This window comes from Diabrotica undecimpunctata, chromosome 1 (genome assembly GCF_040954645.1).
Source record: "Diabrotica undecimpunctata isolate CICGRU chromosome 1, icDiaUnde3, whole genome shotgun sequence".
NCBI lineage: Eukaryota > Metazoa > Arthropoda > Insecta > Coleoptera > Chrysomelidae > Diabrotica > Diabrotica undecimpunctata.
In genome coordinates, this window is record NC_092803.1 from 38,141,290 (window position 1) to 38,166,216 (window position 24,927).

General features: G+C 31.4%; 1 long non-coding RNA gene across 1 annotated transcript; it reads right to left on the reverse strand.

Annotated features, from left to right (window-relative positions):
- Positions 1-324: 324 nt before the first annotated feature.
- Positions 325-15,564, reverse strand: LOC140438648 (uncharacterized). Its single transcript, XR_011950567.1, has 2 exons — positions 15,334-15,564; positions 325-681 (listed from the first exon to the last, which is right to left on the reverse strand). It is a non-coding gene; the product is annotated as an uncharacterized lncRNA (long non-coding RNA).
- Between the last annotated feature and the right edge of the window lie 9,363 nt (positions 15,565-24,927).

The following is a 24,927-nucleotide window of genomic DNA, read 5'->3' on the forward strand; positions in this document are numbered from 1 at the left end:
TGCTTCTCTTCTTTGTAGTAAAAATCAGTTTTTGTTTATACTCGCTTTTAGTATTTCCTACTAACAATACATCATTAGCATACACTAACGCACCAGGGAATGTAACCCTGTGGTTTGTAGAATTTTTTCGTGTCTGTGAAAACTATAAAAAGACTTCTTAAATCTTGTTCGTGTATTATCTACATAAGAGACACAATATTTCTCGTTATTGACCTATATTCACATCACACTGGGTTTTAAAACCTTTTTTTTAAGTTTTGCTGTAAGCTTTAGACCTAACGAATTGAATCCTATTTATTTATTTAAAATAAAGAATACACACGATTTAATTATAATGATTTATTGTAATCACATGGTATAATAATCATAATCAAAGTTGTTTGACCATGTGACTAAAATTTATTTACTAGGTTATCATTAGCATATTAGATAGCCATTAACCCATCGACATCTTATGGGTAACACTTGTGGTGGGTTGGGTTTAAACCAAAGTGGTTGCTTTGGTCTGAATTGTGGTATCACTTGTGGTTGGTGTGGTCTGAACCATGGTATACTATTAACGTCATGGTAAATTTGGTTTTTGTTACCATTGTTTGGTCCCTGAATTTGCAATACAATTCTTCTCAATAAATCTTCGTCGATATCCACTGGTACTGCGTAGATTGTGGCGAAGGAAAAAACCTAAAAATGAATTTTCGATAATACCACAAATTAAAAAAAATAGTCTATACACTACAACAATTGCTACTTTGCTATTTAAAGTAGGTCTACCAATAATTTGGGTACCTATTACGCAAGGTTCTGAAACTATATATAAAACGACCGAAGTACACAACGTGCTTATTATATACAATAAAAATTAGAGAAAAGTCAAAAGCAAACATTAGTAAAGAGAAACTCAAAGTCATCTAAGCTTAAAAAAAAGACTTTAGTAATATTACCAGCTGCATCAACAACGGTAACGCAACTGTATTTATGGACAAAAACAAATATCCAAATATAAAGAATATTCAAGAATTGGTCACAGATAGAACTTACACCAAACAAAAAAAAATTTAACAAAATCACTGGTAAACAAAATATATAAAGCACTGCACAAATTCAAAGAACATCTGACATTCTACTAAAAAAGAACATTAACACCACACTACAATAGTACACCATACATATACGGAGTGCCAAAATTCCATAAGGAAAATCCATCCCTCAAACTTATTTGCAGCAGCGTGAGTTCTCTTTGCAACAGACTGTCTAAGTTCTTCGTAGATATAAAACAATATCTATCACACAATATCACTTTATGCTTACACAAATCATAACAGTTCAAACAAAAACTATCAGAAGTAGATTTCAATTACAAAAATATGCTAGTCAGTATTGATATCACCAACCTTTTCATTAATGAGCCAGTGGAGAAAACTTAAAATATACATTGACAATGACGGCTAACAAAAACTAAACTGAATGTATCGGTTATCACAACAACATTTAAAACAACTGTTACTTTTTCTTCTTTTTCTTAGCCTTCTGTCGTCCATGTTTGGACATATTCCTCTCCCAACTCCTTCCATTGGTCTCTATCCTAAGCAACATATTTCCAATTTCTTCTGGCTATTCTTTTAATATCATCCCCATATCATCAACTCATCTCATCTGTGGTCTTCCTCTTAGTCGTTTACTTTTGTAAGGTCTCCAATGTTGTATTGTAGTATTCCAACGTTGGTCTTTTTGTCTTGCAGTGTGGCCCGCGAAGCTCCATTTAATTTTGGCAATTTTTGTTGCTATGTCCTCGACTTTTGTTTTGGATCTTACCCAGTAGTTCCTCTTTTTATCTGACAATCGTATACCTAACATTGCTCTTTCCATTGTTCTTTCTGTTGTGGCTAGTTTATTTATGTTTGCCTTGGTTAGGGTCCAGGTTTGACATCCATATGTCATGATAGAAAGGATGCATTGGTTGAACACTTTGCTCCTCAAGTATTGGGATAATTTGCGGTACTTAAGTATCCAACTAAGTTTTCTAAATCCTGCCCATGCTAGCCTATGTCTAAACAACTATTACACTCAGGACTTTCTAGTCTAAAATCGAACTTAACAACACACACGAGAGATCAAAGAATTACATCTATAAAATACCCTGTGAGGCATTTCTATGTGAAAGAAACAGCAAGACCACTAAGTGTCAAGATAACCGAGCATAAACATATATCAATAACAGGGACTTCGACATATCAAAGATATTAAAACATGCCTGGGACAATAAACGTAGAAAAATGTGTAGCAAACAAAGATCAGCAAAATATAGCAGGCTACGGTTGCCAATATTGGAAGAAGAAGTCAACAACAAAAATATACCAACAATAGAGGATTAAGAAACTCTGAGACAAATCTTCTTCAATCATACATTAATATACAACACAATAAATATGCAATACAATTACTTTTTGTATTGGGAATAAGCTACAATTTAAGTTTAAAATAAGTTTATTTTTTGACGTTTCAATGTTTACTTCGAAAATCGTTTTCAAAATACAAAACATATTAAATTAAACAAATTTTGTTTTTTGTTACTTTATGAAAAATTCATCTAATAATTTAATTTTATCTGACGCTAGGTCAGTCACTAAGTTGTTTTCCTGGAAATCATCAGGGTCTTCTAACTCTAATTGGTCGCATTGCTCCTGTAGTGATCCTTTCCCAAGTTAACATGCTCCTGTTTTATGGCTGTACCGTACTGAAGACGACCAATAGTCAGAAATACGTGTATACGGTTGCCTTCCATCGATATACCTTTTTTGGTTTTTTGTTTTTCGAGATATGCCATTACATTTTACTTCTATTATTCACTCGCATCTTTTTCCATTTGTTTTAAACGTTTCAACGTTTGGCATTTCTATCTCCAGGTAGCTGTAGCTTCCTCCATGGTTATTGCTAGTTGTTCGCTGGAAACCATCACGGTCTTCTAACTTTAATGTCACAAATTATTCGCATTGCTCCGGTAGTGATTCTTTCCCAAGAAGTTGACATACTCGTTTTCTAAATTGGCTGTACCGTACTGAGTACGACCAACAGTCAGAAATACGTATATACGGTTGCCTTCCATCGATATTGCCAGCAAATATATGCCATTACATTTTACTTTTATTATTCACTCGCATTATCCTTTCACATTATATATGGAATATAAATGGAATCCATTTTTTTTTGTTTGATTGTTTTTTAAAGAAAAAGGAATAAATGAATCGTTTTTTAAAAAAGGTCTGTCCCCGTTCCGCCCGCTAATTCCCTCAAGAATCGTACCTGCTTACTACATTCCAGAGAAACACATGTACGACAATAAGCCACATGTGAAAATTATGACATCCTAGAGCTGATAGAAAATAATCGAAAAGATTAGTGGAGTTTGACCCTCGAAAGAGCTTAAACCAACATTCAAATGAAGCCATCGGTTAAAATCAAATGAACTAGTGATCTTACAGTTTTTCTTGTATTTTTTTGTTTCGTTTCTCTCGTTTAGTTGTTAATCTTTAATGTTAAATGATCGTAGAGTTTTTATAACATCTAAAAACCCTACAAATTGGTTTTGTAAGTATGAACCCTGTTACTTGTTTACTTATATTCTAAAATCTTTTTCGTTTGTACTGAACTGATGATGCTTAGCGAAACGTATTCGAATAAATCAATTATTGACCGATAAAACCTCTGCTATTCAACCATTGAATATATTATATAAACATATATATATATATATATATATATATATATATATATATATATATATATATATATATATGCATGTATATGTGTCGCGGTGCTACTCAGTACTCCAGAGAGGTTTAGTTGTAAAACTATTGCGCATTTAACAAAACGCACAAACTTTGGAATATGTATTACTTTGTCAGTCTTTCGTAAACAGTGCAAACGTCATCAAGTACAGGTATGCTCTTACGGTACATACGCAGGGGTCCGCAGCAACCCCACGTCACTATGAATGCAATATTTACATAAATTATTTTTTCCAGAAAATGGTCAGTACGAGTAAAAGTCTCTTATTGAGAAGAAACTTGAATTCTGATTCTGATTGAATTGTTTTGGTAAGGCATTTACCTGGTCTTAGATTTGCTGTAAAATTGTTGGCTCATCAAAATCCAACAAGGGTTAGGCGATGTATTTTCACTGATGATGTGATAGACTAAGTAATAAAAAGGGCAAATGAAATATTGGCCTTGGCAAGGCAAAAATATAAAAATAAAGATAATATAGAATAACCAGATATCGATAAAACAGAACATGAAGCAATATCTAAGACCTAAACACCCACAATCCAGTAAGGAAAGGAAAAGTAAAAGTAGATAGGCATCCATATCGTGTGTTTTTAATAGAATTATCGAGAACTCGCAAACAAATTACTGCGTTAATGATTTTGCATGCATTAACGAAATGTTATTTGGATTTAGAAGAAGGTGCAAATTAAAAATATATATATGTCCAAACAAACCAATAAATATAGTGTATAAGTAATCACCACAGTAATCAGAAATGTGGGCTTACCGACGTATATTACGTATATCCTGGACTGAGCACGTGACCAACGAAGAGGTACTACGCCGGATAGGTAAAGAGAGAGAGGTAGGAATAACTATAAAGAAAAGAAAGTTGGAATACTTGGGTCACGTTATGAGACATAATAAATATAGAGTACTACAACTGATCGTTCAAGGGAAAATAGACAGCAGAAGGGGCCCAGGGAGGAGAAGACACTCGTGGCTCCAAAACTTGCGGCAATGATTCGGATTGTCATCTGCTGAACTATTCAGATCTGCCGTAAACAAAGTCAGAATAGCCATGTTGATTGCCAACGTTCGGAACGGACAAGGCACATGAAGAAGAAGAAAAAGTAATCACCATTTGTGATGCTCGAACCTCTTATGTATGTAATGCGTATATATACACTGATAGAGGTAGTGATGGAGAAGGATTCTCAGATCAAGAAATTTTTTTTTCAATTCCTACCTAATCAGTACTTCGACTTCCAAAGCCAACTTTTGGAAGCGGTAGAAATATTACTGCGGATAATTGAGTCAGCTCTATCTGGGTTGTTAAAGAGTTATTTGCTAAAAAATTACATATCCGTGAAAACAATCTCCAAGAACAAACCAGAAACTTGTAGCCAATTTTTTTATTCAGATCTATGGATTTAAAAGAAACATTCATATCAAATTTTTCATATTCGCCTCAACGAAATATTGCTGTAACAATTAATTAATCTATGCATAGATCTGAATTAATTTATAGTTAAATTGAAAAACTCGAGATGATCCAACTCTGCAATAACACAATAGGGGAATAGATAATTTGGATCAAAAATGTGAGTCTTTTTGGACTTCTCGAAAAACAAGAAGATGGCCTATGGATATTGTTTATCAGTTGCTACATATATCTCTTGTAAACTCATATGTGTTATACACTTGTACAAACCAGAATAACTGTATGTAAATCTTATGTAAGATTTCAATGCATGAAAGATTTGGTCTAATAACACCACATATAAGACGATTATTGACCAAGTATCATTTGCCGAGAGAGTATCGTATCAATAATTAGTTCTATTTTAAAAGAACCAATCCTAGTATTGACGATTATTCTCGCAGATAATACAAAAAGACGATGTGGAAAATTTCCTAGGACCAAGAATAAAAAACTCTGAAAAACGTGAATAAGTTTTATGGTACGAATTTTTTTAGAACGTACAGTGAACTGTAAACTTTTTTGTTAAACATTATATTTTATATTTTAATGATAATATGTCTAAGGCGTACATTTCAAGTTAATTTTTAAACGAGTGTTGTTCAAATTTTATTTTTTTTTCGCCTAATTTTTTATAAATAATCTATAGAGTCCAAATTTCTTGATAATTTTTAACCTATGATCAAATTTACTTCTATTTTTATTTAAAGTTAAAATTATTTCAAAATAATATTTTAATTTTTTTATTAAAATTCTATTAAAACTGTTTTTAGTTTTTCTATGACACAATTAATGTTTTTATTAGTTTTTTTATGATTCTAAATAGTTGGGGTAGGGTTAGACCCAACGTCACCAGTTGAGAGATAATAGCGTTACGTTTCTAGCGTTGTGATTCATTGATAGATAGATAGTTCATTTGATAGAAAAATAGAGAAAATTTTCCTTTAAGATGTTTCTATGTTAAAATATTTCATTGAAAAACACAAAAAAGACTGTACCGGGTGGTCCAATAAGCCGATCTCTCGGCTATATATCAGAAACTATTCATGTTATAACTTTAGGAGAAAAAATTTCTTAGTAAGAGTGGCCAAGAGAAATCGCTGGAAATAACTTTCAAGTTTCTGGGTTAACCGCCAGGGGGAGTAACCTGTGAAGAAAACTTTGAAAATCAGTTTTTTTGGAAATATGCCCAATTTTCCCAAGTGTTAAATAAGTAAACTAGAAGGAGGCCTAAATCTGCACAAAGTTGTTTAAGTACTTTTTTTGTATTTTTTTTAATAAAGTGTGGGGGATAGTGGGAAAGTATTTGTGGATAAATACCTATAACTTTGGTTTGGATCAACCGATTTTAACGAAATTAGTGTCATTAGAAAGAGTGTGGATAAATTAATTTGCATCTGCTATAAAATAATTGCATTTAGTTTTAATTGTCATAGATAGAGGGTACTTTCGAATAGAAAAAATTAAAATCTGTTTTTCTTCAAAATGTTTAATGGAAACACCTTTTTATTGTAAATTATAATGAAACTGAATTAAATTCGTAAAAAAAGGTCGCAAAACGCATGGTAATAGCTTTTGTCGAACTCGAGATATGAATAAAAATGCATAAACATAAGTAAGTATAGTATGGACTCACCCTGTATTATAAATTAAATTAAAAATAAGTCAGTAGGTACTTTCAAATTTTTTTATAGCAGAATAATCTTAATGTTACCTATTTTGACCATTGTTATTTCATATGATTAAAAATAGTTTTTTCGAAACTAAGTAGGCTACGACAATGGATTTGACGGGTAGTTAATATTGTTTATTTATTAACAGCAGTTAAAACATTGTTAAGAAGTGTTATATTATAATTCGAATTAATGATTGCGCTTTTTTCAATAAATATTAATATTGGTAATATAAGTAATTAATTATCAGTACTAATAATTCGTGATGAGTATATCAAATGCAGAATTGTATGATATGATTGGAGTTTATTTCGAATGTCACCAAAATGCCGCTATTGCCTCACGTATATATTCTGTAAGATATCCTGACAGGAGACATTATGGCAAAGAAGTATTTGAAAGAAAGGCAAGAAGATTAAGAGAAAGTTTTTATCGTTTTTGTTTTAAACGACGTAGTAGAGGTATGACCGAAGATAATTCAATCAATGGTCTTGCTTTAATTCAACAGAATCCACATATAAGTAGACGGCAAATCTGTATGGAATTAAACATACCCAAAATTACTGTTCTAAGCATTTTAAAATATCACAGTTTGGTTTTTCATATTATAAAATGAGCGTTTAGGTCAGAAACTTAGAATTCCCTTTAAACTTTAGATTCAACTGTTATTTTATTATTCTAATAAAAACGGCAACACGGTTTATCCTTTTATCATTTTCTTAAATATAATTATGCACGATTTATCTTGTAAAACAATTGTGGATTTTTCAAGCTTTTTTAAGTTTTAGTAAATATAGTTTTTTTTTCACCAATATTTGTTGTTCTGTTTTTTAGACTGCATCCTTATCATGTAGTTCTCCACCAAGCTTTACATGAGGGAGATTTTGATGCAAGGCTGGATTATTGCAATTGGATGTTAGGTCTGCTAGAAGAACAACCGCATATCGTGTCAAAGATTTTGTGGACAGACGAGGCTAGGTTTAATATTGCCGGTGGTGTTAATCTGCATAATATGCATTATTGGGTGCAGGTTCAAGGTAGATGGAGTCTTCATGTCTAAGAAGAGATATGATATTAGAACATGACGGGTGTCCTGCGTACTTTTCCAGACGAGTTCGAGATTATTTGTATGCAAGTTATTCAAATAAATGGATTGGAAGGGGAAGTATATTTTCATGGCCAGCTAGATCTCCAGACTTAACATGTCTAGACTTTTATCTGTGGGGAAGATTAAAGGACTTAGTGAACCAAACTCACCGCATTATAAACGCAATAAAGAGTTTATCAACATCTGAGATTGAAGCAGCTGTTATGTCTACGCGCCAAAGATTACATCTTTGTGTGGACAACGATGGAAAACAATTTGATGTTTATACTTTTCTTAGATCACTTTTTATTATTTTTTTATTTCGTTACCACACACGTCCCGACAAGACCACCCAACTGTAATGACCGACAACATTGGGTTCGACAGCGTTGAGCATAATGGTTGGTTTATGTGGTGTAGGCTTTTTGTCTGACAAAAATAGTTGCCATGTTCCGACTCGACAAGTCGACTATGGAGAAGTCAACTATCGGGATGTCGCGATTATACAAGCAAATCGGTTGGCCCTGCCGTCGAGTACAACTACTATTTTTGTCGGTCAACAAGCCTACACACACACCGATCGTCGGGCTCAACGTTGTGGGTCACGATAGTTCGGTGGTGTTGTCGGGATGTGTCTAAGTTGTTTGGAATTATTTTGTTTATTATTTATGTCTTTTCTTCTCTAAGTGTTTTATGTGCTGTTTTTTATAGTGTTTTTGCGTTTTTACCTAAAATATATCTAGAGTTAGTCAAACAGTGTCAAAGTGCAACAAATTTCAAGTTAGTTTGTTAAGTCGTGGAGTGAAAATCATGAATTAGCAATTAATTTAAATAGTCGGGTGGCCTTTGTCGAAAACGGTCGATTTTGTACCCACAAGCGGAAACTTGTTTTATTCGCTATATTATGATGCTAATATATTTTTAAAAGTTTACGAAACATTTTTGTACGGGAACTTTTTGAACCTGTTTGTTTACATAAAATGCTTACTTTAAGCGTAAAATGCAAATGCACAATTAAAAATGCCAAAAAGTAATGCAAAAGTCAGTTTAACACTAGAAAGTCGGAGGGGCCAATTTGGCCCCTGTTGCGATTTGAAGTTATTGTAGTTCTTTTATTTGACACAATAATAATTTCATATTTTATGACTTTTAATATTTTGATACAAAGAATAATTTAACGCAAAAAATATTGTTTACTAAATTTTATTTATTTATTTATTAAATGGATTTTCTAACAAACCTACCATAAAAGTCTGAAGGGGCCAAACTGGCCCTGTATTAATTATTATCGTTTTCTTGGAAATTTGACGATTTCTTTTAATATGTGGATAGTCTGTTGGATAGATAAAATTATGTTTATGTACGTTTATTCCTAGAAGGTATTTTGTTACATACTGTTTGTTCCTTGAAAGTATTTTGTTTATTGAGCGGTTTATTAGGTTCAGCTGACTCTCGTTTCTAGAATATTGAAACATTCGTTCAATTGTGAAAATTCAAGACGACTGTAAAGATGTCTCGTCGTGGACTATCAGAGCTTGAACTTCTTGAAGAAATACGAAAAATACAAGAAGATGTTTCGGGAGGTGAATCTGAATTTGCAGAAAATAATGAGTCAGACGATGAACAATACGTACCACCACAAAATAATGATTCAAGTGACTCTGATGCTTCAGAGCAGTTAGAAAGTTTTATTGTACAAGACTCACCAATTTATGTAAACACTGCTTGTACAACTCAACAGCACGAGTCAGCTAATTTTATCTTGAATCCAAGTGCATCTAAGCCAAGTCACAAGAGAAAAAGAGGTCAACAAGGAAAAACTATTTCAATCGGAGACGCCGAACAATCGAAAGACGGAACAACGTGGAAAGTTATTGATTCTGGATCAGTACCTGGTAAGATTATGATTTTTAGTATCTTCATATTCATTGAATGTTTACTCATTACAGGACGCCGCGCTCAGCACAACATTTATTGAGAGGAATCAGGTCCTACGTCGTATGCGAAAAGGAACGTGAGGAACAATTGTGTGGTAAGTGCTTGGCATCTAATAATCAACGACAGCATGTTACGTCATATAAAAGAATGCACTATTGCAGAAGCACATCGATGTTTGAAAAATGACACATGGACTATAACTTTGGAAGAACTGGAGGCTGCCCTTGCTATTATGTACGCAAGAGGAGTCTACGGCGCCAAAAATTACCCAACCAAAAGCTTGTGGTCAACAGTATGAGGTCCTCAGATTTTTAGGCAAACTATGCCACGAGACAAATTCAAGGATATTATAAAATATCTCAGATTTGACATAAAGCAAACGAGATCTGAACGATTGAAAACCGACAAATTTGCTCTAGCCTCTGCGGTTTGGAATGGATTTATAGAAAATAGTGGTGCATGTTACAAACCGGGAATAAACCTTACTGTGGACGAACAACTACTGCCTTCTAAAGCCAGGTGCCCATTCACACAGTACATATCAAATAAGCCGGATAAGTTTGGCATAAAGTTTTGGCTTTTGACATGCGTGGAATCAAAATATATTGTAAATGGTTACTCTTATACTAGCACTGATCATCTACGCAAAAAAGATACAAGTGTTGGTGAACATGTTGTTTTGCGGTTAATGGAAAATCAACTGGGAAAGGGCAAAAGTGTTACGACAGATAACGACTTTACATCGTTAAAATTGGCCAAGGCATTGCAAAAAAAATCAACAAGTCTTGTGGGTACTTTGAATCACAAGAAAGAAAGTAAGTTCCTCTAAGCGTAACGAGTAAAAATGGAGAATTATATGTTACCCATATATTCCAGAGCGACGAAAAGATAACACTTACTGCATACCAAGAAAAGAGTCACAAAAATGTGGTTTTGTTGAGCTCATTACATTAATCAGTGGATGTTGCTGTCGATGGAAAAAAACTTCCTTAAACAGTAAGTTTTTATAATAAAACAAAATACGGGGTTGATGTAGTGGACCAAATGGCGCGTCTTAATACTACAAAAGTTGCTTCAAGACGATGGCCAATGCACGTGTTTTATAACATTCTCAACACTTGTTAGCAATAAATGCATGGATTATTTATAAAGAAGTTACTGGAAGTAAAATCAGTCGTCGTAAGTTTATTCTTCAGCTGTGTGAAGAATTAAGGGCTCCATACCTTGCCTCCCGAAATCTGGTACTATACCCAGCACCACCGGATTTAACAACCACCAGCACTGTTACTAGCCAAAAAAGAAAAAAATGTCAGTTAAAAATGTTTTGTAAAGGAAATCACATTTTCCAATGAGTGCCACGGCTGTAACAAGGAAATGTTTGGCAAATGCCAAAAACAGCAAACTGTATGGTGTTCCAAATGTTTAAAATGAAACTAAAAAATTAAATCAAATTCTATCGTCAAGAGTTTATATAATTTCTTAAAACTGTTTATTTTTATTTTTTGTTTATTCCCAAATAAATAGTTAATTCTAAACTTGGTTTTTATTGATTTAGGAACTTGGGGCCAAAATGATCCCTTCGGGCTTTCTAGGTAGGTATGCTAAGCCCGACTTTCTAGTGTTAAAAAATCCATACACAAATTGATATCCGTTGCTTTTCGAGATATATGTATGTTATAACGTATAACAATATATAACGTCTCAAATTTTGTCAGGTTCAATTTCTGAACGTCACAAACTGAATATTGTTTTAATCGTAAGAATACGATGCTGTTACAACATACAGTAAAAAGTTTACCCAAAGGTTACCACGAGAATCTGCTTATTTTTAGCTTATAGAAAATTATTCTAATGGAATTTCTTTTACGATTAAAAGCTAAAAATGTTGAATGTTGTTTCATAATGTACAATATATTTTTAAAATGTTATAACTAGTTTACTTTTACGTCCCACCAAAACACTTGGTTTTAAGTTTAAATAAATAATATAACAAAACAGTAGTTAAAAAAGGAATAAATTGGTTTAAAAATAAAAAAAAATGTATGTGTGTAAAAATTGTTATAAATAAGCAGGTTCCCGTGGACATCTTTGGGTAAACCTTTTACTCTAATGTTGTTACATCATAATCTTTCGATTAAAATAAGATTCAGCTTGTGGGTAAAAAGCAATAAATATGTTTCGAACGTAAAATTTCAAACGTTCGTCAAGTCTATAGATATATTCCTAAACGCAACAGTATATCAATTTGTTAATGGATTTTTCAAGCTTCCATTCAAGTTTTTGACTCATGTTTCCATTCATGGTTCTGTTTTTTTTTTTAAGTTCGATGTACAACCTATTAAAAAATGGCGTCAAATAACGCTAAAATTGGTTTATTTTTGGCATTTTAAAATATTTATTTACATTTTGGGCTTAAAGTAATTATCTTATAAAACAAATAACAAAAGTAACTTTTATATTTATAACCTAAATTAACAAAAATTGGTTTCGAAGCCAAAAAAGCAATTTTTTAAAAATTTCCCAAAATTATTTATAACTTTCGGTAAACTTTTTAACATATCGTATTAAATAGCATAGCTTAGAAAAGCCTCCCGCCTAAAACCCATGGACTCTTGGGTAGTCGCAAATTGAAGATTAACTTAAATGTAACATCAAAATATTATAGTTTCTAGAATTTTTTTCGGGGTATAAAATCGGCTGGATTATGAAAGCGTCTATTAAACAAGTATATTTCATCTAATTTACTTACCGTTTCACGTCATCCGCATCTTAGCCCATGAGGTCACATGATACAAACACGAAATATTTAGGCGGTAGGTGTGTTCTTTTTTAGAATCACTTTGCCGAGTACACTGGCATTACAGCTACCAGATATATTTTATTATATACGCGTAGAAATAATATCTAAAGACTTCTGTTAATGTTAACTTAAAGAAATACACAATAATATGTTTCATTTAATTTGTATAAATGCATTATAAAGCGTTTTTATGAAAAACATTTGTTCGAAACACACTGTAACTGTATTCGAACGAAGGTGATATTTTGGCATAAATTGGTAACACTTATTTGATAGTTGCGGTGTAGACTAATGTTAATAAGTAAAGAAAAAAGTGTTGTTTTTGTTTAAGTATTCCATTTTACATTTTAATACGACGCATACAAACGGCTCAAATTGTTTTTAACAAGATTATTTTTTAACTCTTGTTTTGTTTATATTTGTTTACATTAAATATTAATTTGTTTTGTTGTATAATCCACTTTTGCAATAATTATGTGACCTATTTGATTTAAAATGGATTCAGGATTTTTTTATACTTTGGCAACTATGTCAACTTCGATCTCTGTCAATGATAATGACGTGTAACGGTAAGTAAATAGCTGTACGTTAAAATAAGAGCAAAATAAATTCAAATTTAAATTTAAACAGAAAATACATTACAGAATACAGTAAAACCTCGATATAACGGACCTCTATTTAACGGACTTTGGATATAACGGACAAAAAATCCGGTCAAATGTAGAAAAAAAAATAAAAACGTACTGTTAATATTATACATGCTTAAACCGCCCCATACCACTGTATTTTACAAAAAATTTCAGTAAAATTTAGCATAAGAGGACACATTTCTAGATATTTTCCAAAATAGGTTTTTCAAAGGATTTGTACCTTCAGTGAGAAAATTTCAAGAGAAGAAATTGGGAATGCCGAAAGCAGAGGTGAAGTGTTTATTGCTTTTAGACAACGACCTTGTTCAACCCTCTGAAAATATTCTACGTTCAGAAGATGGCAACTTTAACTTCATCACTTATTTAACCCATGCATCGCAAGTTTTTAGACTAAGTAATGGTTGTATTGCACGATAAAGATAATGCCGAATATCCAAGAGGACAGCGTAGCTTGCAAAACTTAAGGTCTTACAATTTAAAATCAACAATTTTTAATTTTTCTGCAGAATGGGAGGAGGTGAAAGAGCAAACATTAAAAAATGGTTAGAAGAATTTGTTTGATGGCCAAGATGCATATATTTAGAAGGGTTGGAAGTTACTGATTTCTGTAGGACAATACATAATAATGCAGGAGAACATGTAGCTGAGGAAGATGTTTTACAAGGGCTAGAAGTAGATCTAAAGAAGATGACCCTGGGCCAGAGAAGGTGACCCTGGATATAACAGCATGACTGAACGTGAAATAGCAGATAAAGTTATGAACCTAAAAAGTGAGGATGGAAGTAAAGTTAGCGAAGAAGATGACAAAACAACACTGCCAAAAATAAAATTAGCAGAGGTAAGAACGCATCTCGATGCTCCAAAAACATTTATTGATTATATTCATCAGATAACGAAGTTCAACTGTATTCTACACATTTTCGTCATTTTAGAGAGTTGATCATAAAAAAACAGCAAACATCGAAATTGCAAACAAAACTTTATTCCTTTTTCAAAACATGATTACCGACAGCAAGTGCGTCGATATCAACAGCAACGTCACTTCACGACGAATGTCCGAAGACAATTAAATAGAATTTTGTTTATATTTTGTATTTTTTATATTCTGAATACAGTGTACATATATATTAAAAAACAGTGTTTTGATTTAGTTTAAACATATTTTTATATAACGGACTTTCGGCTTTAACGGACAAACCGTTCCCCCAAGTAGTCCGTTATATCGAGGTTTGACTGTATTTTCCAATAGATCAAGTCTAATTTAAAAAAGAACCTTGATACTCACATATTATGTGGTGATTTAAAACCGCTAGAAAATATATAAATTGAAGATATACTATATATATGTCCAATAATATTTTAAAACTAATAATTTTTATAGCGTGTAGCTAGTGTTACTAACTTTGTTGCTCCATCGCTTGTAAATCTAACAAGTTAAATCAGAACTTCTTTATCCATATTTTTGTTCTATTTTCCAAGAAACCCTGTGACTTATACTTAATTAAATTACAGCTAACTGAGGCACAGTTATTGTTTACCGTTTTATAATGCGTATTATTATTATATTTAAAAATAAAAAAATTATTGCTTTCAGTTTTTGGTAGGATCAAAGGGTTTTTTGAAGTTTTGGAAAATCGTCTGTTGGTAAGACAAGTTTTTCTTTCAGATTCTTTATTATAAGAAACCATGATTATCAATAATAATTTAAATGTAAATTATCTTTTTGTTTTAAATAAAACCATCTATAGAAGATTGATATACGATTAATATATATATATATATATATATATATATATATATATATATATATATTGATATATATATATATATATATATATATATATATATAGTTTATCTGAAAAATAATTGAAATATTATTGTCGTAATAGAAATTCTATATTTAAAAAAAGTTAAAAATTTTACAAAATTAAAACTTACTAACAATACTGCCAAAATTACGCACTTCATCTTTAATAAGGATTATTTGCGAACACTGACCCTTTTAGTTTTTGACTCGCTTTATATATGCAAAATCAAATAATACGATACTAATATGCACCAATAAAAAATTAATTACCGCTATAAAGCTCTTAAAATTTTAATTAATTGATAACTAATGAGATAACTAAAATTTGAATAAAATGATAATTATTATTGGAATATAATAAATAATTTTCATTTTTATAAAGCTGGTTAAGTTATTATGTTTTGTATGGATTATTATATATGATTATTTATTGTCCAAATTTAAGTTATATATATATATATATATATATATATATATATATATATATATATATATATATAAAGTAGTTAGGTATTATTGACTGACACGTTATGTAAAAAAAATAATAAATAATAAAACTTTATTTTATATATATATATATATATATATATATATATATATATATATATATATATATATATTGTTATGTTTCTTTTTTCCCAACCAAAGAAAAATAAATAAAAAAAATCCATCGGAATAAAATTTTAAGATATCAATATAAACAAATTGTATATAGTAATTTAAGATAAGATTTAGAGTAGATAAGAATAGAAATTTGTTTGGCAAACAATGGGAAATACCATGAGAGGATGGGTATATCAGAAAAAACATACGCATTGCAAATGTACAATAACGCAAAACATCTGCAATACAATTATTCATCCGAGCAATTAGTAGAGTTGATTGCAAAACACTTTGATGACACAATTGAAGATCAAATCAATCTACAAAACTACAAAGACATCTATAGTTTATGCCAATTCCTACAAATAAGGGCATCACGGATACAGGAAAAAAGAGCAAGAAGGTCACAAGAAAATGACAGACACCGAGAAACTCAGGAATAGAGAGAGACAGGACAAAATTTTAGGAGGGATTACACTAGACGAGAATTTATTCCCAGGAGGGAAAACGAAAATAGGGAAAACAGAAGAGGAAATGATGATTTCAGAAATCGGCTATGGAATGAGGACAGATATCGAGAAAATCACAACAGAAATAACATACGCGCATATCCCGAAAACAGAAATTACAATAGACGAAATGAACAGGAATATCGTGGAAACCGGAACGGATATGACAGACCAAAAGAAAATAGAAGAGAGGTAAATCATACACAAATAGACGAAAATGAGAATGAAAGACACAGCGATGAAAGAAGAAATACGGAAGAACAACAGACGGTTTTTCACGAAAGCACCCACTAAAACCAAAAAACCAGGCAGGAATTTTTTGTCACCCAAAGAAATTCATTAAATTAGCAGGAAATAATGAGGAAAGAAGAGGAGTTAATTTAAAATTTGTAGATGGTTTCATAAAAAATAGACCAATTAAAATTTTGATAGACACCGGTTCAGAAATAACATTGGTAAACAGAAAATTAATAGAAGAAGTGAGTTTGACAAATTTAATTTACAAAATACCAAGGGTAAATTTGGTGGGTGCAAATAAACGGACATTGGCAACGATAAATGAAGGAATACGAGTAAGGGTACGATTGGATGAGAAAACTTATGCACTACAATGTGTAATAATGCCAAACATGTCGCATCACATGATTGTAGGAGTGGACGAACTGGCAGAAAAACATGTAGTCATAAATTTCAAAAATAATACGATGAAACTAACAGAAGAAAAAGAAGGAGAACAGGAAAATAAACATAGGAAAAAGAAAATTGATAATTCGGAAAAAGAACAAAAAGTGGAAATGAATTTGGCAACGAAGCAAGGACAAAGAAGAAAAGGAAGAAAACAAGAAAAGGATAAAGGAAGTCAATACCGGAGATTCCTTCAAAGAAGGGATGAGCCCCGAAGAAGAAGAAGAAATAGTGTCAACAAAGGAAAATGAAAAGGATATGATTGAAACAGTGGTATTTAAGGAAGAGATTAATAACAGAGGATGAAAAATGTGCGATAAATATGTGTCAAGAATCTGAGGAAAAAGAAAGAAAATTGATATGTGAAGAAGAAAAAGAGAATGAGGTGCGTCTGATGTTAAAAGAACACGAAACTTTAATAAATGAGGAAAACAGAGTGGCAAAAAAGTACGAACATTCTTTTGAGGTAAAAAACTTGGGAAACTTTCGATCGAAGACTTACCCGATCCCATATAAATATCGACAACAGGTGAAAGAAGAAATTAATAAAATGTTGGAAGATCAAATAATTGAACGATGTGATTCACCGTATATTAATCCAATTGTAATAGTAAAAAAAAGCAGGGGAGAATTAAGACTATGTTTAGATGCCAGAAATATCAACCAGCACACGGTATCACAATATGAATCACCTCTAAACATCGAGGCCATATTTGGAAGAATTACAGGATCACACATATATTCTCTAAAATTGATTTGAAGCATAGTTTTTGGTTGATACCTTTAGCTGAAAAATGTAGAAACTATACCGCGTTCTCAATTGATGGTATTGTTTTTGCATAGAGAAAAATCCATAATTCAGTAATTTTTATCATATACAAAGGCGGGGATTTATTATGTTTCTTTTTTCCCAACCAAAGAAAAATAAATAAAAAAAATCCATCGAAATAAAATTTTAAGATATCAATATAAACAAATTGTATATAGTAATTTAAGATAAGATTTAGTGTAGATAAGAATAGAAATTTGTTTGGCAAACGACCTTTTTCCGTTTCAAACAAAATTATCAAAAATCCTTTGTTTAGAATTAGAAGACATTTTACCTGTAAGTTAATCTTTTCATTGTTTGTATAATCGAGTATTAAATGAACATATTCTAATCTTTTGAAATATGTATAAATTGTGTATTGAAAAAAACAATTTTAAAATAAACTATTTAGTTTTTCTCTGAAACCGAAATTAGGCTTTTCCAAAATCATGGTAAACACAATTTGAGCTTTTGATTGGACGGTCGTTTTTAAATGGGAATTTTTTTTGTGAGCCGATCATGAGAACCGGAGAGGTCAGTTATAATTTGGTCATCGAAGGAAACAGTCGTTTGTCTCAAGATAGGGTGTGGTTCGTGAGTTGGATACCAGCATTGTGAAAAGAATTGAATAGTTTTGCAGAAGGAGATAGCAAGTAGATTGAAAGAGGTCCTTCTTTCTACCGTTGGCATTTTGTGAAGATTTGTGAAAGTAGTTTTACGGCATCAAGTTGATAAAAGGAGGTCCTTGTGTCATTAATAAGTAGTTGAGTTTTTGGAGAAGTGCATCAGGTGTTTTTGGTTAGTGCAGCAGGTTTGCAGAGACGTTAGGAAGGAGCCTAGGTGCCAAAAAGGAGAGATCACATCGTTGAGGAGACTGGATTTTTCTGGGTATGTATGTTAAAATAAGCTGTAAGTGTTTTGTACAATTAAATTTTATATCTGTGAAGGATCGGTTTGATATCATGATCACTAGCATTCAAATTTAAGAACTGAGGTTTTGTAAGGCTAATCAAAAGTTTTAAAGTTTTGTTGTTTCTTGTTTCAAGTAAAGAAAAATTTAGGTAAAATTGGTTTTCACTTAATATAAATGTATGTAGATTTAAAATCTTATTATTATAAAAATTTGATTTATTTCCTTGTATGCTGATTGATAAGATAACGACAGAATTTGATAATTGTTTTATTCGTTCATATAAAATAAAGAAACGTAAATTTTTGTAATATAATATATTTTTTATTCTTATCCTTCTTCTCTTCCCGATAAAAGACAACTAGAAAATCTTTGAATCCATCGAACACAGGTAATATAAGGAGTTTATTTTACTTTTGATAACAAATAAGTTATATTTTTTTATTGGCTCAATAAACTAAGATTAAAGTCAAAATAAACAATAATAACAATATATATACATGTATAAACTAGTTGGTAACTAGAATTACCAACTAGTTTAGTTTCTTTTTAGTAGCTTCATGCGCGGACGGCCTTAGTCTTACATATCTCTAGTGGGTGAATTTTGTTAAAATTTACAAAAAACTTCATCGATAAGCGGCAAAAAATCCAGTAGGTCTTTCTTTTTCTCCTTACTAATCGGCAGAAGCCTGTCTGTGAGTTGGGGCAATGTGCAGATTTAAAAGGATTGAATACGTCTAAACTGTGTTTATATTTCATTCTTCCGATACAACTATTATATAACCACTGCACTAGCTGTCACAGCAACTTTTCTGTGCTGAAATCGCTGAAATCCAAGAAATATTCTTATTCATTACCACTACTTCACATTTTACACTTATAAAAGATAGTATTCGCTGTTAAAAAGGGGGTTGAAAGGCACTGTTAAAGATCAAAAGTGTATGCTGTTTTTTTAGTGTCTAAAGACGCAACCTCTTTATCCACCTGTTTTGCCTTGTAAGCATGGTCTGCGAGCTGCACACATATTCAATTCCTGAAAAAGACAAACGAAAAATACCTAGTCAGAAATATAATTTTGAATGATATTAATATAGATATTATAATAGTTTAGCGAAATATTAATTTTACGCTGTCATGCAGAACCTCTTTCTTTTTAGTAAATATAGGATCATTGATAAAAATCATGATTGGGATTGGCCATTAAAAATTTCTTTGTTTGTGATTTTACTTCGATACACACAATAACATATGATGTAAACATACATAACTATCCTGTTTACCATGTATATTTTCTTTAAAACAGAAATTTAAAAAGGTCTTTTGAATACTTTGCTGATTTATGCATAATACTTATAACTTAGAAGTTATATAAATACTGTTGTCCTGTTTATAATTAATTTTTAGTATTGTTCGAATGTTCTAAAGCACTTGGATTCCCTTTAAATGTGATTACACATATGCAAGCCAAATTGTTCTCGAACTCTTTATTCGTATAATTTGTATGGCGCGCAATGGGATTAAGCGCTTGCGAGCTGTTCGTTCGTCGCTCGTCAGGAACCACGGCCTGTCGGTTTTGGAACGAACACAAAGAATATTCCTAGTTCAATTTTCGAGATTTTGTGACTTGTTCCTAGTTTGTATGTAGTGTATATTTGTCGGCGTAAACCCAAGTCTTTCATGATATCACAGTGGTCCGAGAATAAATGTATTGAACTTATTGACTAATATCAGAATAAGAAGATACTCTAAGATCCGAAAGACCGTCATCATTTTCGAACAAACTTAAAAGATAGCATGGCACGAAATAGGTGAAACTATGGACATGCCATCAGTAAACGGAAAATGATAACCCTATTGGCTGGCATCCTCAAAGTGCGAGAAGAAACAGGTCTCCACATAGACCAGTGAATAAAACAGAAACTCTGAAAGCATGTAAAAATCAATATCTGATATCTCATGGTTTACTGTCATTATGTCATTAATATATAATTATGTTTACATGGGCGTAGCTTTGGTGTTTTCAAAAAACATCAAGTGGAGATATGTTATAACCTTAAGGGCCTTTTATGGTGTTATATTTATTATTATTTAAATCAGGTTGAAATCTATTTTATTTAGCTTTTTTGTCATTGATCACGTTAGTATTTCTTTTTATTTCTATTGATTTGTATATCTCCCTCCTCTTTTTGTTTTGCTCGTTCATAAAATTTTGATGTTTACAAAGTCAAACTTATGCTCCTGCTCATTCTCATGTTTTGTGAGCTCAGTGATATTGTTTTTGTCAGATTTGTCAGAACGAATTCTGGATTAAAGCAGTTGACTGGTTTGCCCAATATAGACACCTTTACAGTTAATACATGGTAGTTCGTAAACAACATGTGATTTTTTCAGTTTTGGAGTTTGCGTTTTTAGTTTGGTGAAATATTTATTTAGAAGGTTGTTGCCTTTGTGAGCCACTATTATATTATATTTGGCTAAAAGATTAGTTAGTTGTTTGGATAAACCTTTTATATATATGGAAGAGTTGTATACGTAGTCTTAATAGTTGTTATTTGTATTGATGTAATTTTATTTAGTCTTAATTTTAAAATAGTTTCGATTAGATGTTTGGAATATACTTTATTTAGGAGGATATTTTTTGACCGAAAAACCGTCATCATTTTCGAACAAACTGAAAAGATGATGCATGACATGAAATAGGTGAGACTATGGACATGCCACCAGTAAACGGAAAATGATAACCCTATTATTGGTATCCTTAAAGTGCGAGAAGAAACAGAGACCAGTGAATAAAACAGAAACTCTGAAAGCATAAGTTATATTCACTATAAAATATCATTAAATTGTGTTCGTAGTTAGTTCGTTGCTTTGCATGAATCTTGATGAGTTTGCGATAAGTTCGCTGTAACGGTATTTTTAACGAACAGAACAATTTTACGTTAAAAAGTTACGTTATCCCAGTAAAGAGATAACCAATCTGTGTTTACGCTATCAAATTACAAATCAAAAGTGCTCATACAAAACTAAAATTAAAATCATATTGTAAGAAAACAAACATTTTGTATTTTGGCATTAGATTATAAATGAGAAATACTGATATGAAAATAAAATTATACTTTGTTCCAAATTTCAAAATTCGTTAACATAAAAAAAATTGTATAGGTAGAATGCAGATTGTAACGATAAGACTACCAAAGAGAATTGAAGTACTATTGTAAAAATAATACCTCAATCAACCATGGGAGCTTATCGTCTATACCTTGCCTAGCTCAGTATCTCAAGGGTGAGTTCGTCTTGTCTTAAACTAGGGATTGAACCTGAGTTCTCAGTTGATAGCAAATAAGACAAATTTTAACCAAACATATTTATTCAAATGAATAAAAAAACAATAATTAACCCTGCCAAAGCTTAACAGTTAATAAGTGTTACTTATTGCTTCAATGGGCTGCTTGTGTGTTCTAGCTGTTGGGTCCTCCAATTAGAATTTGTGGCTTCTGGAGAGCTGCAGTTACAAGTGGCTGTATGTCCTGACCAATTGTTGAAATCCAAATATGCCAATAAAACCAATAAATTGTCCAGTAAACCAATAAATTGTCCAGTAAACCAATAAAGTTTTGATATGGCCAATAAACTAAAAGATAAGGAACAACTTGCATTAGAAACACATCAAAAAGAAAGGTTTAACTTCCTTGCCATCTTACAAAATTACACTTAAACAAATAGCATATGGCAAGGATAAAATGAAATAAAATGAAATAATGAATGTTACTACTTAGTTAAATTCTGTTAAAGAGTCCTAATGCATATATCAGAAAAAAAATTTGCTTTCGAAAGAAAGTAAGGTTACATTGGAAATGCGGTCAGAATTATAGAATAAATATCACAATGAAAGTACTTACCCCAAGAGAATTTGTAGACCATAAAAATGAGTCTTATAATAATTTTTGCCTTCTTTTATAAATTTCAAAAAGAGGCAAAAAATAATCCCACTACAGAAAACTTGTTTTGACAGAAAGTGGGACTTGTTTTGACTGAATTAAGTTAGCACAAATGTCATACGATGTTGCTATAGATATCATGAAACTAACTTGTCTGTCAACACGGAACAGAATAGTCTGCCAAACAAAAGAGAGAGGGCGAATATTTATTCTACGGGATAGAAAGAGAGAGAAAATAAAGACAGAGGAAGAAAAGAAAAAACATAGGGCGCCAACTATTTTGTGAAAAATAGTAAAAATTAAACTGAAGATAAAGAAATTAATAAATAAATAAACAAATTAAAATGAAATAATTATTTAAATATAAATTAATAGAGATGTGACGTTTATAACGTTACAAGATATTTATTGTAATTAAGAGATCAATAATAAATCACTTCACTGTTATTTAGTTCATAGATAATCTTCACTGTTCAATAAAAAAAAATTAAAAAAAAAAATCCAACCTGAATTATCTAAATGTTGTGTGGCGTGTAAAAAGGATATAATTTTTTACCCTCTAGGTACTCAAGCTGACAGAAACGTTGCATCTATGGGCAGCACAAAAATAATCCACCATAAAAATATATAGAATTGTGCGGCTAAGCAAACGGGATATTCTTAGAATTCATAGTTTTAAAACACATACCATAAATCCATAGTTATTTAGATAACCTCGGGACAATAAACAATTGTTCTAGCAACTATGAGGGCTCCCGGTAAGGGTCTAAAACAAATGTTTATTTAAAAATATATAAAAGAAAAGGATCTATCCACCTTACCTTGTCAAGAGACCACCCAAACAAAATTTTCATCCTGTCTGTTGGACGTTCAAAGAGAGAAAAGAGTGATGAATGGTCGGAAGTTTACGAACGCTCCAATTTTGAGGCAGCCTAGGTCGGATCCTGTTTGGTCCTTGGGGTAGTTTAGATGCTTCCGCGCTTGGCAGATAGATGGCGTAAGCAATATTATTTTAAATATTTTCTAGAATTTATAGTTATACATTTTTTAAAACTTTTGAAAAGGTTACGATTTATAATTATTTTCGTCCTGTTAATGAAATTGGTAATTATGCAAAATATATCAAATTGAATGTATTTGCAGAAAAAACAGTTTTATTTTACTTTTATTTTATACTCTATTACAAACGATGGAGCACCAATTAAATTTTTTAATGTATAAAAAGTATAGTGAAATTTGAAACTACTTTGAAGAGCGCGACAACAAGGACAAATGTAATTTACTAAACAGTTAAGTATAAAAAATCCGGGTAAATATAAAGTTTATAATTATAAAAAGGAAGAAAGAGGAAGTCATGGCTGCGAAATATTCGAGACTGGACAAACATGACTGTAGACGAATTATTCCACGTTGCAAAAGACAGAGAAGCTTTTAAAAATGTGGTCGCCAACCCCCGTTAATGGGACGGCATAGGAAGAAGAAGATAATTATATTTATAGATAAAACAAATTCAAAAATTATTGGGGATAAAAAAATGTAGTAACTTTTTAAATATTTTAGGGTTCAACAGCGGTCAAGGGATCATCTACACTAGAAAACTGTTTTAAACAAAGTGAGAGAAGATAAAATACTCAGCTGTAACGTTTTCGTTTGCAAATTCTGCCTCTTTGTCCAAGATTATATAAATCAACACTGCAAAAAGAAAATATTAAGCAAATATGAACCAAATTGTCGTAAGTGCGAAACCTATTCCCATACTTAAATTCAAGCAGTTTGATTAGCAAGCAATTAATAAAATTGATCATAAAAGAATACAATCAATTTTCTAGAGTAGAGGACACAGAATTTAAAATTTCTGCAGAAATGTTGGAAATATTTAACGGTATAATCAATGAAATTAGTTTATAATTTAAAGGCCAGGTATTAAATAAAAAAGTAGCATGGTTAAAGTATTTTTGGAAGCTAACGAATTACTTTTAGAAGCAATACTTTTAGATCCACGTTTTAAAAAGTATGAATTATATTTTCATGTGGCTAATTTAGCCGTAGAAAATCTAAAAGCAAAAGTTTCTATCATGTTCCATGAAGAAAAATCTTCAGTTTAAGTGGAAAATTTGAGAACTGCCACATCAAATGAATGAGAAAACTTAAGATAAAAATGTTGTCTTTGGAATGATTTCGATGAAATAATTAATAATCTAGAGCGTTGACCCATCCAAGACAAGTCAGTATAATTGAATTTAAAAAATATACAAATGAACCGTTAACCATCC